The 6,737-nt window shown below is 42.5% G+C and overlaps 1 non-coding gene across 1 annotated transcript; it reads right to left on the reverse strand.

The window, feature by feature from the left end:
• Positions 1-1,135: 1,135 nt before the first annotated feature.
• Positions 1,136-1,266, reverse strand: LOC120097272 (small nucleolar RNA SNORA40). Its single transcript, XR_005494491.1, has one exon. It is a non-coding gene; the product is annotated as a small nucleolar RNA SNORA40 (small nucleolar RNA).
• Positions 1,267-6,737: the final 5,471 nt, after the last annotated feature.

A 6,737-nucleotide genomic window follows, 5' to 3' on the forward strand; every position in this document is an offset into this window, starting at 1 on the left:
ACTGGAGTAGTTTTGGGGGTACAGTGTCTTTCTGAGACAATGATGGGGACAAGTCCTGCCTGAGGGCACCCAAGCTGAAGAACATTGACAGTGACCCTGCCCCGCCATATGCGTGGTTGAAGACCATCACAAGAGTTCATGTTGGGGCAGCAAAATACAGCCAAGAAAATTCCCTCTATGGGCAGTTCTTTTATTATAAATCCTTTAACTCAATCAAATTACTTAATTGTGTGTGTGTGTGTGTGTGTGTGTGTGTGTGTGTGTGTGTGTGTGTGTGTTTTACATGATTTGAGGTCAGTGAACAACATTGTGGAGTCAGTTTTCTCCTTTAACCTTTTATTGATCCTGGGATTGCATTTAACTTGTCAAGCTTATGTAGAGTTCCTTTATTTTCTGAGCTACTTGACCAGCCTCTAGAAATCCTTTAAATCAACAAATGAAGCAAACAAGCTGAAGAGTGACTGGAAAGGAAGGAAGGAAGGAAGGAAGGAAGGAAGGAAGGAAGGAAGGAAGGAAGGAAGTCAGTCATTGGTGTCCCCATAGCAAACATGTTGATTGAGTTTAAAATTCTTTTTAACACATTAGTGTGTAGCCACAGTACTCCCCTGGTTTGGAGTTTTGATGAGGCCCAGGCTTAGACTAGGAGTGCCGTGAATACCTCAGAGTGATGTTGGGATCCACAACGGTGGAAGCTGCTGCCCAGCATGGTCCCTCACTGTCAGGGAAATGACAACAGGCAGGTTGCTTCAAAATGAAAGCATATGGTGCCTCCTTTTTCCTGAGGAACAGAGCAGATGGGGCACAGGCCCCATCTCAATTGTTTTATGACTTGGGTGGTTAACATTGTTTGCTCCTTCTCAGAACAGGAACACAGGGCTTTGATGACAGCAGACAGCTGTGGGTTGGTGATGGGGTGTAAGAGTATGTGTATCTGTGTGTGAAAGAAAGTTCTGAGATTATAAAATTTCACCCTCCACAGCATCATTACTTGTATACCATGCTCTCTCTCGCCCATCCCACCCCCCATCCCAAATCATGGAACTTGCCATATAGACTAGACTAGCCTCAAACAGAGATACCCCTGTCTCTGACTCTTGATTGCTGGACTTAAAGGTGTGGGCCACCACACCCACCTCATGTTCCTTCCTATGTGTATCAAACTCACACTGAACACCGAGTTCTTGGTTGCAAAAGAGGATTTTTTTTTTCACGCCTGTTCTTCATGCCTTTGCCAAGATCTCCTTTGAAACTATTGACAGAGACATTTTAACCCAAATAATAAGGATTAAAGATGGAGGGAGGCTTTACAAAGTCAACATACATGCTGTTCTCAGATGAAGGAATGAGTTCTGATCATGGGAAGCTTGGTGGAGAGAGTCCAAAGCCTAAAGGCCTGCTAGGAGTGCAGCCCCTTCCCTTGAAATGTGCTCTCTTCCTTTTACTTTAGTGCACCAGGTGCTGCAGAGATGAGCAAGGCCTCCTGAGGAGTGTTTCTCTGGAAGGTGGTATAGACCTCACCACAGCCTTAGGAATTCCCATATCATCGATATGGCCATCTCTTACCTCTAGCACCTTCATCTCCACCACAGGTAATCTCTGGCATCATAGAATTAGGCATTGCAGAACCATCCTTCTGTGTGTCTGGCTGAAGTAAGTTCTAATCACCGCAGGAACAGCCCTCAGTAGTGTCACAGAGGACTGAAGAGGAACAACCCCTGTGTCCTCTCCCCAGGGCATAGACATCTTGAGACATATTTCTACTACTTACGAGAGATATGCATGGTGGCTAGGCTCCAATGTCCCACAGAGAATACTTCTCGTCTGGCTTTCCTCCCTGTTCCACCCCCTTTCCATCTTGCTGCTGGTGTCTCTAGATCATTCCCAAATAAACCGTTTGCTTCTGAACCCTTGCTTCTGGGAAGACAGTCAGGGATGGATGTGCCCTCTCACGGGGTCTCTTTGCTCAGTCATTGGCAACCAGCAGGTCTCTGTTTCATGGGATGGTAGACATCAGAGAGAAATTGAAGTGCCAAGATGTGGCTTGAGTTCAAGGGCAAGTGGTGTTAGAAATGACAATGGGACCTGGGTGGTAGCAAACGTTGGGAGGCAGAGGCAGGTGGATCTCTGATTTTGAGGCCAGCCTGAGCTACAGACCAAGTTCCAGGAAAGCCAGGACTACACAGAGAAAACAAAACAAAACACCCAAACAAATAGAACAATGGGATGACTATGATAAACCAGAAAAGACACCTAACACGAGGGTTCATGCCAAGCAGTCATTCTGGCATAATTTGGTACTTCAGTATTTGCTTAATTTCCACAAGCAAATACCATTTTGATCAAAGATGCCAGGAAATCAGATCTGGCTGTTTTTCACCGAAGGAGCCACCTGAACTCATCTTCCTTGCTCTCTGGAGCCCCTGCAATGGTGTGGTAGACCTTCAAGACACATGTCCTGTGCTCAAGCAGGTTAGACTTGGGAGCCCTTAAGTACCCAGAGTAACTTCCCAACTCTGAGGCTCCGAGCGAAGACGCTGGGACTCACAGGCCAAGATGCTTTCCTTCTCCATATTCATTTCTTCAAAGAGCTGAGTCCTTCCTGTACCTGTGTACCTCTCCAAGCTTAAACTCTACTTCCCCTGAGCGCCTTTGTTTGCCTCTTCTGTAGCCTACCACCTCTTCCTCCCCTGAGCCCCTCTGCTGCAGTTATGGGACCATCCCCTTCTTGCTCCAAGTTACCACCTTCTCTCTCCTGTGTAACTAAGTCCTCTTTATGGACACAGCAGTAACAGCTCTTTATTGGCTATGATGCTGTACTGTAACAACAACAATAAAACAAATGACAACTATAAAGGACTTTCTGTATGTCTGTGTGTCTGTCAGGAAGGGAAAACATAAGGATATTTGTGCAATTATACTACGAAATAATGCGGTGACCATTAAAGGGGAAAAAGTCGAAGTCTATGTAGGGACATGGAAAAACATGTGTGCCAATTGAAAAGAAGTTAAGTCTATGAAAACACACGGAAGATTTTAAGTGTAAGTTGTGGCTAGCGGCAAGTCTTAAAGGGCTACATATAACACGATCCCAACTGTATTGTAGTGAAAAGGACAATGTAAAAGACATAAAAGACATAAAAAGATCAGGGGTTGCCCAGTGCAAAGGTTGGAGGATAGATGAATACTCTTAGTACAGATGATTTTTAGGTCAATGAAGCTATTGTGATTACAGACATGTTATTGCACTTCGTAGAGCCCACAGAATATGCAACACAAGAATGAACCAGTTCTCACTCATTGTTTGAGTGGATGTACCACACCCAAGCACGATTTCAGTTGTATGAAAAAAAAAAAATAAGAGAAATATCGACTGGGCCCTGTGTTGTGTGCATAGTTTTCCCTAAACCCAGAACTGTTCTAAGAAGCAAAGCCTGTTTATACTCTGAAAATATGGAGTGATAATTTGCTGGGAACAGTAGCAAAGATGTGTAATTCTAGTTACTCAGCAAGTCGATGCAGGAAGATCGCAGGTTAAAAGGCAGCTGGGCAATTTGTAACCACAGGAGAGGCCCTAGATTTAAACTCCCGAGAAAGCAAAGAAAATGAAATACTGATTTATTTGTGCCCCCTTCCCCCAAGAAAGAAATAAACCCTCTCTTCACCGTGTTGCCTTTGGTGGTCAGGCTTTATCCCAGCAAGTGAGAAACTGTAAGACGGCTGATTATTTTGAAAAAGTTAATAAGATTGAATACCTCTTATTCAGCCTAACAAAAAGGAAAGAGAAGACCCAAATTAACTAATTTAGAGATGAAAAGGATCTTGTTACAGCAGACTCTGGAAAAATGCAAAACGTCGAGAGTACTTTATACTCCAAAGAGCCAGAAAATCTAAAAGCAATGGGTGAATTTCTAAATCACTTTGACCTACAAAAATGTAAAACAGAAGATAGAATGACGTAAATACACCCCGTAGAAGTACAAAATCAATGGTATAAGAAAAGTTTCCGTTCAAAGGAAAAGCTCAGGATCAGATGGATTCACTACACACTTTTTTTTTTTCTTTTCTTTTTTTTCGGAGCTGGGGACCGAACCCAGGGCCTTGCGCTTGCTAAGCAAGCACTCTACCACTGAGCTAAATCCCCAACCCCACTTTTTTATTTTTATGTCTATGTGTTTTACCTGCATGTATGTAGTTTCCTCATGTGCCTCAGCGCCCACAGAGTTCTGAAAGGGCCACCGTGTTCCACAGAACTGGAGTTACCGAGAGTTGTGAACCACCCTGTGGCTCTGGGAACTGAATCCAGATCCATTGCAAGGGCACCCAGAGAGAGCTCTTAACCATCTCTCCGGCCCCTCACTGCTGACTTCTATCAAGCTTTTAAGGAAGGTCTAAGACTAATATTCAGTTTGTTGCACAAACTACAAAGGGAAGGGACATTAGCAAATTCATTTTGTGAAGCCAGTATTATTCTGATACCCAAACCAGATAAAAGCACAACAGCAGACAGACAGACAGACAGGTTAACTGCCCTACAAATCAACTTTCCTGATGAACACTGAGATGGTTTGAATGAGAATGGCTCCATAGCTCATCGGTTTAAATACTTGGTCCCCAGTAGGCAGAACTTCTTGGGAAGGATTAGGAGATGCAGCCTTCTGGAAGGAGGTGTGTCCTTCCACTGGCTTCGGGCTTAAGGTTTTAAAAGCTATGCACAGTGTCCTGGGAATTGAGACAGGAGGTCTGGGCTGTTCCTACCACCATGCCTTTGCTCCGTTCTCATGGACTCGAGTCCTCTGAAACTGTAAGCCCAGTTAATGTCTTATTTTATACGTTGCTTTGATTAGGATGTCTCAGCATATCTATAGATGTATACACAGGTATACCTATGTATACATACATAGACGCAAACATTTTCAACAGAATACTTGGCAAGCTGAAATTAGGAACACATTAGGAAGATAGATACCATGACCACAGTGACTTTATCCTAAAGACACAGGGTTGGTTCAACATTCAAATCAATAATAAAACACACTATATAAATATATGTAAGGACAGAAATCAAAACCATCTTGGTACATTCAGAAAAGGTATTTTGACAAACTTCAACATATTTTATTATCAAACATTATAAATGGGCGAAGCATACCTCGAATTGACAAATTTAATCTACAGCGTACCTCGAGACAGCATAATACTAAACGGAGACAAACTGGCAACATTTCCTCTACACCGTGGAAAGGGATAAGGATGCCCACTCCCACTTTTCTATTCAGTATGGTGTTTGGAGTCTTGGGTATTAAGTCCAAAAAAAAAAAAAAAAGACATAAAGGGCATTAAATAGAAAAGGAGGTCAAACTACACTTATATGCAGCTGATATGATTCCGTAGTGGAAACATGCTCTGGAAGAGGCTAGAAAATCTTTAGATCTAATAAACTCAATAAAGTTACAGGCTACAAAACCAGGATTAAACAATCTCCATCAGGGTTCATATATAACAACAATTAATTACATAGAAAAATATATGCTTATAATACCTTCAAACATTAGGAATAGATCTAATTAAGGAAGTGAATGCTCTATACAATGAAAACTTCAGGATGTTAAAAAAAAAAGAAATCAGAGCGTCAGAGCGGACACCAGCTTATTGAAGGGCCTTCCATGCTTCAGGACTGGTAGAATTAATGCAGAAGAATGGCTCTATTACGAAAGTAATCTCCATATTCAGTGCAATTACCACAGAAATTCTGAGGTCATTCTTCACAGGCCTAGGGAAAAAAAAAGAATCCAAGAATTCATATGGAACCACAGAGATTACAAAATGCCAAAGCCGTCCTAAGAAGAAAGAATTGTGATGCTGAAGTTCCTGACTGCAAACTACACTCCAGAACTACTGTGAGGGAGTCAGCCCGGCACTAACTAAATGCACATATGTAGACCTGTGGGCCAGACTAGATCTAGGAAAAACCAAGAAATCTATAAAGCCACCTACTTTAAACAAAACTGTCAAAAATGTGCTATGGAAAAGAAGCCTATATAATAAGTGGTGCTGGCAAACCCTAGGATCCATCTTCAAAAGAATGAAATTAGATCCATATCTTCCAACTCAAAGAAGTTTTTTTAAAAAAAAATCTTACTTTACAACCTGAAATTCAGGCATAGCTAGAGCAATGGCTTCGCAGTTAAAAGCACCTGCTCCCCTTACATGAGATACCAGTTTGGTTCCTAGTACCAACCAACATCACTCAACTCACAACTGCCTGTAACTCGAGCTCCAGGGGAGTCCAATCAATACCCTGTTCTGATCTCCACAGTCATTCCCAACAGGTACAGGTACACACACACACACACACACACACACACACACACACACACACACACCAAACAAAAACTAAAACTTCTAAAGAAAAACAGGGAATGAAGTTCAAGGTCTATGTTTAGATAAGTTCTTTCTGATCATACTCTAATAGCACAGGGACTGGTCCCAAGAATCAACACATGGAACCACATGAAATTAAAAGGTAACTATCAGCTCAGCAGACAGACAGACCAACAGACAGACAGACGGACCACAGGATGGGAGAGGCCAGCTGAACTTCAGGGAGCTGACATGTAGAACTTACAAGGAAAGGAAGGAAAACAAACACCCAAGTCAAAGCGCCCAAATAGCAAACAGCCCAATGAGATGCACAGACAGTCTTAAGTGTGGGAATAAAAATGACCAACCAGTATTTC

The sequence above is a fragment of the Rattus norvegicus genome, chromosome 15 (genome assembly GCF_036323735.1).
Source record: "Rattus norvegicus strain BN/NHsdMcwi chromosome 15, GRCr8, whole genome shotgun sequence".
In the NCBI taxonomy this organism is placed as follows: domain Eukaryota; kingdom Metazoa; phylum Chordata; class Mammalia; order Rodentia; family Muridae; genus Rattus; species Rattus norvegicus.